General features: G+C 32.8%; 1 long non-coding RNA gene and 1 other non-coding gene across 2 annotated transcripts; one reads left to right on the top strand and one right to left on the bottom strand.

Moving 5' to 3' along the window:
• Positions 1-1,466: 1,466 nt before the first annotated feature.
• Positions 1,467-3,413, bottom strand: LOC111616059. The gene is made up of 3 exons (XR_002755184.1): positions 3,237-3,413; positions 1,599-1,691; positions 1,467-1,518 (listed from the first exon to the last, which is right to left on the bottom strand). It is a non-coding gene; the product is annotated as an uncharacterized LOC111616059 (long non-coding RNA).
• Positions 3,414-4,688: 1,275 nt separating this feature from the next.
• On the top strand, positions 4,689-4,759 carry Trnag-gcc. The gene has a single exon. It is a non-coding gene; the product is annotated as a tRNA-Gly (tRNA).
• Positions 4,760-7,976: the final 3,217 nt, after the last annotated feature.

Genomic DNA, 7,976 nt, shown 5'->3' with positions numbered 1-7,976 from the left:
AACATACTACAGAAAATGTTGAATATCTCACTGTTAATTGAGACACTCACTTGCCAAATTGACTAACTCCATAAAACAAAAAGTATAAAAATTGATAATATAAATTATTTTTAAAAATTCCTTTTAAACTTTAAATTTAAATAAACATTGTAGAATGTATTTTTATATACCATTATATTAAAGCATAGTTTTAATGTAATGAGGTATTTTCATTATATAACATTAAATATTTTATTTCTTTATGTTCTCAGATATAGATTATTGCAATATTCTTTAAATATCACTGCTCTTCCTTCTTTGAGTTTTAAAACTGAANTTAATTAAATGTGAAGTAATTTGGCCTAGAGGTAGGAGTTAGGTGCCATCTCTTGATAAATATAATAAAATTAAATTAACATTTAATACTTAATTTAGAAGGTTCTACTACAGAAGAAAAGAATTGGCCCAAAACAGGATTTGAACCTGCAACTCCCGCTTGCCATGCAGATGCATTGTCAGTTATGAAAACTAGACCAACATCCAATCAAAAAGTATAAAAATTGATAATATAAATTATTTTTAAAAATTCCTTTTAAACTTTAAATTTAAATAAACATTGAAGAATGTATTCTTATATATTTTTATTTTTATACTTTTTGTTTTGTGGAGTTAATCAATTTGGCAAGTGAGTGGCTCAAATATTAAATATTGTACTTAGTTCATAATTTTAAAATTAAAAACAAACCATTTCTATTACTATCCAAGCAAACATTAATTCTTTCTTTAAATCACTATACCTCAATGAAGTGTTCTTTTTACCATTTAATAATATGACTATTGATTTTTTTGTAATGTTTGCTTAATACAAAGTGCTAATTTTTAAATCCTTTCAATTTTGTATTAATGGGGTTTGACATGAATCCCAAATCTCCTTTCCATTGGTTCAAGACTATCATTATCACTTAACATACTTCAGCAATATAATACAAATTTATGACTATAAATTCTTAGAATTACTATATTAAAATAGTTAAATATAATAGAAACTTGATTATCCAAAACAGTTTTCAAAAGAAATAAAAACCAGAAACAATACACAGCACAGTACAATATACAGAAACCAAATTCTCCATTTAACTGGAAGTAACTATTTTATCTGACAACTGCAGTGCAATAAAAACTAGGTTATAGACACAAAACATTTAAGTAAATTAATTTGCCTTCAAATACAGTAATTACATTAAAGTATTTATTGCTCAAGAAACTTTAAATGCACAGTGCTTGATGTACCCCAAACAAAAAAAAAAGTTTCTGAATTATCCAAAATTTCATTTTTCCAGAAACATTCCTGGCCTCGTCATGTTTGGATAATCGTGTTTCCACTGTAAATTTTAAGTAAAAACTAAACATTATGTGTTTAAATTTAATCAAAAACTGCATTATACGTTAATAAACAAATCTGATCTTATCATTTATATATTGCTTACCATGTTCATCAATTTTTGGTCCCTCTGGCATCTTTTCATAAGTAGCTAAATCCTTTTTAAAATTTATACATTTTTTAATTAAAACCATACATTTTTCATCTTAATTTTCAATAACTGAAATGAAAACGATACCTTTATAAGTGTTATTATTGCTCCACAATCATCTTTACTAGCATCTCTGAGGATAAACATAATGAATTTCGCCTCCAAATATCAAGATAATGCCTAAGTGTATAAGTGAACAAAATGATATATACTTTATATTAAGTCTGCAAAATTAAATTATAATTTAAATGAAAATATATACAAAATAATTTTCTAGAAGATAATCTACAATATTTAAACAAACAGTTGTATCAATTTGGTATTTAGAATGAATCTGAGTGTAACTAGTGATTCAGTGATTTTATTTACTTGATCATCAGTGGGCACAGACTTGTAAATACTGTAATTTCCTGCTTATAATTGGCAAATGCAATTTTTGTCAACAAAATGTTTTTGCCATATAACCTGTGTAAGTTTCATGCCATCATTTATTTGCTTTCTTGGCACATCAGCAATGAAACATACAATATGTAAGGGCATTTAATAATTAATAGTAGTACAGTATTCTGAAATCTAGGTAAAAAGTAAACAACCCATTTTAAAACAATAATAAAAGTTTAAAATTCAAAATTATAAAATATATTTTCTGATTTACAATAACTTGTATCCAAACAACTGAAATTAATATATTAAAAAAATTTTTTTGAGTCCAATCAGATTTCACTCATTATTGGCATAGTTGAATGTAATAATCCATTTTTACCATTGGAATTTTAGAACACTTAAAAGATTTTATTTCTATATTAGTAGAAATAATATTAATTTATAGGAGTAGGAACAGCAGTGGAACTTCAAATTTTGGGATCCCATGCAAATGTGGCAGTAAAGGCCTTCTAGTGAACTTCCAGCCTCTTCTGAATACCAATATATATTATCAATTTCCAATATTTTGTAACTTAATGCATTATTGTATAGTCTCAGATTATGTAAGCTGGAAATATTTATCACATTTTCAGCCTCATTCAGAGACCTGCCTCATGTTAACCAAGACTTCAACTGGTAGGTGGGTGGTAGCCCCGTGATCAGGGCGACCTAGAATCAGATCCCAACAGGTCGAAAAAACCCAGGAATTTTTCAGGTGGCAATCCATCCCTAGTCATCCCGTAAAGGGCTGGCTAAAAACGCCTCTTAGCACCCACAAGGCAGAGAGTAAAAACACACATATACGGTGGCACGCTCGAGATATAATCTCAGGAGAGCAGAGTTGAACAGATAAAAAAAAAGTTTTTAATGGAACCTGAATAAAATTCCCACCTTATGCGGCCACTAATTCATAAGTAATATAGAAATAGAACACACCACACAATATAAATAAATGAATTTTAATTAGGAAAAATGTTTTTGAAAAATTTACTAGTGTTTCTTTTCCTTTTACTGTGGGGCGCCAACCCCTTGGTCTACCCCATGGGTGCGCCACTGCACAGTGTATATATAAACACACATATTCTTCTAAACACTGTATTGAATGGGCGTTTTGACCTTCCAATTAGATTTATCATCTCCTAAATAAACAGAATAACGATAAGTCCATGAATAAGTAAAATATCGAACTGGAGGAACTACACAGTACGTATATACCGATTTAATATTTCGTTAAGTTACGCGACACGACAAACACGTGTTCTACTCTCGCCGATCAGCTAGAGTCGGAAATTGACGACTTACGTGAGCTTACCCTCCTTTCGATCCCCGCTGCTCTCTTTATCAACGTGTCACGTGTTTCTGCGCGAACGGAACATAAGTCGTAGTGACGGGCGATATAAATCGATTATTACGAAATATCGATGATTCTTCAATATTTTTGACATTCTTATCTGTGTTTTGCTGAACTGAAAAATCAATTTTTTTTTTTTTTGAAAGTTGTTTTCGCACTCGACCGCCGCGTTGCATCGTTGCAACGTTGCCAACCTTCTGTCGTGAAAACCCCTAAATATACCAGAAATTTCCCCTGAAATTAAAAGAGTTCTCCCTAAAAACTGAAACACATTTCTCTACAGTTTCTCAAGCTTTGCATCGAAAAAAAAAAAATATATATATATATATATTCTTTTGACAAGACAGCGAAACAGATTTTCCCTTTAGGGCGCATGCAGCGCGAAAACAGTCGTGTGTCGTGTGACTTTTAGCTCCTAATCATGGCTGAAACTCCACTAACCAATATGGGCAGAATTTACATCTCTTCCTAAACTATTTCTCCTCTTTCGCTGATTTCCGCTAAATTTAGATGAAAATTGGCCTTAATTAATATAGCAGGTTGGAAACAATTGTATTACACTTTGGGTACGTTTATTAGTAATACATTTTTCATTTTTGGCTTTTCTCCATATGGGCACTAAGAAACCCTTTTATTCTATATTCATCATAATTTCGACCAGGCCCGCAATGAAGCGACCGGCTGGTGAAGGACGGCATTCAAAATCAGACCACACCCAAAAATCTCTGGGGTTTTTCGACTCGTTCGGTTTCGATTTTGGATCCTCAGAACAATAAACCGACTGCCACAAACGTATAGTGTAACCCAGTATAGTATACTATTTTACTGACCTATATATTATAGGTTGCTTTGGTGTAACCGAAGTATTACTAAGGATTCCGTAAATATGGAATGTACTAAATCCTATATAAGTGAACAAAATGATATATACTTTATATTAAGTCTGCAAAATTAAATTATAATTTAAATGAAAATATATACAAAATAATTTTCTAGAAGTAATCTACAATATTTAAACAAACAGTTGTATCAATTTGGTATTTAGAATGAATCTGAGTGTAACTAGTGATTCAGTGATTTTATTTACTTGATCANATAGTATACTATTTTACTGACCTATATATTATAGGTTGCTTTGGTGTAACCGAAGTATTACTAAGGATTCCGTAAATATGGAATGTACTAAATCCTATTAATTTTTTTCTATAAATTAATAATTTATTCCTATAAAGTTTTCTTCGGCATTCTGAAAACTTTGTATAAAGTTTCGTAATCGGTTTGTTATGTTTAATTGGTAGTAGAGGAAGAGACACGATCGCTTTATTCTTTCTACAGAAGAAAAAAAAACTAGAAAATAGGTCAACGATATTATAAAAGTATAAATAGAAACCGTATATATTTGAGCATCGGTGGTTCAGTGGTAGAATGCTCGCCTGCCACGCGGGCGGCCCGGGTTCGATTCCCGGCCGATGCACATCCTTTTTTAGTCCGACATTTCATTTCTAATTAAATATTTTTAGCGAGTATAATTTTTAATGGTACATTTTTTGAAACAACGTTTTCGATGGGAAGACGAAAATAATATATACATCTATATCTATATATATATATAAATGGACGTGTGTGTCCCTATATTTCACTTTTCCGCAAAAAACTACACATTGCACATGAATGCTGTTTGTATGTGGTGGTAGCCCCAAGTCTCCATTCGTGCACTATGAGGGTTGCGTCTCGATAGCTATAAGGGTGCGGAAGATATGGGCTTGAAAGTGATTGAAAGTGAAAGATTTTCTATTTCGATTTTAAAAATTTTCGAATTCGAATTCGTATTCGAATTAGTTCGGTTATAGAACTATTGTAAATGTTCCAGAAAATTGAAAAAAATTGAAAATAGTTCGTTTGACTGGACGTAAAAATTCTCTAATTAGTCTGGAAACGGGGGACCTAATTCTTGCATTCTGTGAAAACGGGTAAGATTGGCTATAATGTAATTATCTTAATCTTCACTATCGTTACTTTTTGCCCACAAATAAAAACCCAGCGAAGCGGGTCTTTGCAGCTAGTATAGAATAAAAATACAAGTTAAGTACGGCTAAATGCTTCCCGGTTATCATTTGTACTTGAGTTTGGCTTTCTTTTATTTAACTCTTTCCGTCCTGTGTGTACTAATTGGGCCACTTTTTTTGTAAGCCCATTATGGATGGTGAAGGACGGGACCCAACGTTTCCGGATGGATAGCCCCGGAAATATTGTTCCTTAAAATTTGAGGGATCAATGATCCCGCCAAGTACCACCGTCGGCCACCTCTACCTACTACGACGAGCAGGAACAAGGGCCCGCAGCTACAAAAATAAGCCATCAAAGGCTTTAATCACCGACCCAATGGCCGCGATCAAATGGTGTGCTCCGACATGTCTCCGCAACAGATAAGTGGGAACCAGATACACACATTCTATCTAAGCCATAGGCCGAGAAGAAAAATTCGTGGAGTTTCTCGACTCTTCCAGATCCGATGGCGAGATCTCTGGAGTGGTAGCTGCTACCTTAAATATTCGGCCATCCGGCCATTTAAGGGTGTCTATGAACAAAGATGTATGTACGGCGCATATTCCAAATCTTTTACAGCAAATTTCATTTGGAAATTAAATTATTGAATATTTGAAAGCATACAGTTTAAGTTAAGTTATTTTTCTACGTAGTCGCCAGACTTTTCTAAACATTTTCTTCAGCAGGAGACATGAATGGTGCACGCGCTTCTTGACCGCACGTCCGAATGGCCGAGCGATGGTCAAGATGGCAGTTACCACTCTGGGGGACCCGGAATCGAATCCGGACGGGTCGAAAAATCTTCAGGAATTTTTCGGGAGGTGGTCCGAAAAATTTACCACCCGGTCGATCCATTGTGGGCCTGACCCAACGAGATAGAATAACATAGAGTGCCAGTAGTGGTGATTACAGCGCCACTTTTTGAAGTTGATTGAAGAGAAGGAAGCCATGACAGTTTCAGGGGGGTTGAAAGCGAAGCGTACCGTAAGAAATAATTATGGATATTTTTGTGTCGCTATCAATTGTACAAACAGTTACAAGAAAGGTTCAGGAATTTCATTTCACAAGTAAGTTATAATTATTAATTTTGCTCATACTATACTTTTCTATGTCTAATAAAATGTTTAAATATTAATTTAATAAAATGACCACAGTTTCAAATAATAGGTAATACGTATCCTGAATGCCATTTCTTTTAAAGCAAGGTCTTTATAATTATTAATTTTGCTCACACTAAACTTTTCTATGTCTAATAAAATGTTTAAAGATTAATTTAATAAAAGTAAACGAAAAGTGTCGAACTTACTTCGAAATGCTGTCTAATTTATAAAAATTTAAATAATTAGAAATGTTTTGGTTCTAGCCTTATACATATCAAATTATAAATTTTACAGTGGTTAATATCAGTGACAAGTAAATCACATTCCATTCTTGTAATAGTGAAATTTAAAAATTTTTCTTTGTCAGGTTTCCACTCACTGACGAATCTCTTCTTAAGAAATGGCTTATACTAATGCGACGCCATCGTTGGAAACCAAACAATAATAATAGAATTTCTTCATCTCATTTTGAAGAAAAGTGCTTCAGTTATAATAATGGTAGAAGATATTTACAACCAAATTCTGTTCCTATAATTTTTTCATTTCCTTCACATCTTCAAAAAATCCGTGCAATAAAACGTTCAGAAAGAAAACAGTCTAATAAAAGAAATTCAAATAAGATTGTCAATTTAAAAAACATTATTCAAAGGCTCGGAGAATTGCTTTCTAAATCCGATGCTATAATGACAGAAAATAACTTTAATAGACTGCTTCGTGATCTATTAAAACATCAGCTTTTTGATAATGAAGGCAATGAATATCCAGAAGAAGATAAAAAGTTTGCTTTAACTCTTCGCTTTTATTCTAGTGATGCATATGAGTATCTAAGACAGTTTATTAAACTATCTGCTCCTAGTTCTNCTATACAAAAAACATAAAAAACAAATTTAATACAGTATAGGAGAAGGTGGTATTATGGAACACTGCGGGTATTATGGAACCACCCCATTTCGAACTGATAATAAAGGCGAACTGTAGCGGAATGTGGCTGAACTAAACTAGGCAGACATCCATAGCAAGGGGAAAACCCGTTTTACTTCAGTTAAACAGTTGTCCGTATTTAATCAGCAAATTTGTTTTTTTCAAAATTCGCAAGTTTTGAATGCTAAGTGAATTTAATTATTTTTAAAATATAAATCGTATAGTTGTAGGTTCACTGGTGCATGTATTCCGTTCCAGAGACTTAAGCCTGGACTCCACATTACCGGAATCCGCGACGTAATCGTAAAACTAAAAGCCAAACTGACGAAACTTTCAGTTTTGTAATGTTCGGTTGGACAGAAACAAGACCGAAAGCAGAGTTAAGCCTGTACTCCACATTACCTGAAAACAGAAACTCAGAAACAGAACTGAAACATATAGAGTTTCCGTTTCAGTTATGTTTTCGTTTTAACTCGACACCACTAGAAATGCGCCATCTGTTGATCAGTTCTGTAATTGTCGTAGAGTCAAACATGGACGACGCTACGGATTTTGCCACGATTTCTCTGCAAAAAATGTAAATAATCTTTGAATTATTTACATTTTTTGTCGTTCAGACATCTG

Source organism: Centruroides sculpturatus, unplaced genomic scaffold, assembly GCF_000671375.1.
Source record: "Centruroides sculpturatus isolate CEXI.00-Female unplaced genomic scaffold, Cexi_2.0 scaffold2674, whole genome shotgun sequence".
NCBI classification, from domain to species: Eukaryota; Metazoa; Arthropoda; class Arachnida; order Scorpiones; family Buthidae; genus Centruroides; species Centruroides sculpturatus.
The sequence above is the reverse complement of the archived record's forward strand: the minus strand, read 5'-3'. Positions and strand labels throughout refer to the sequence as shown.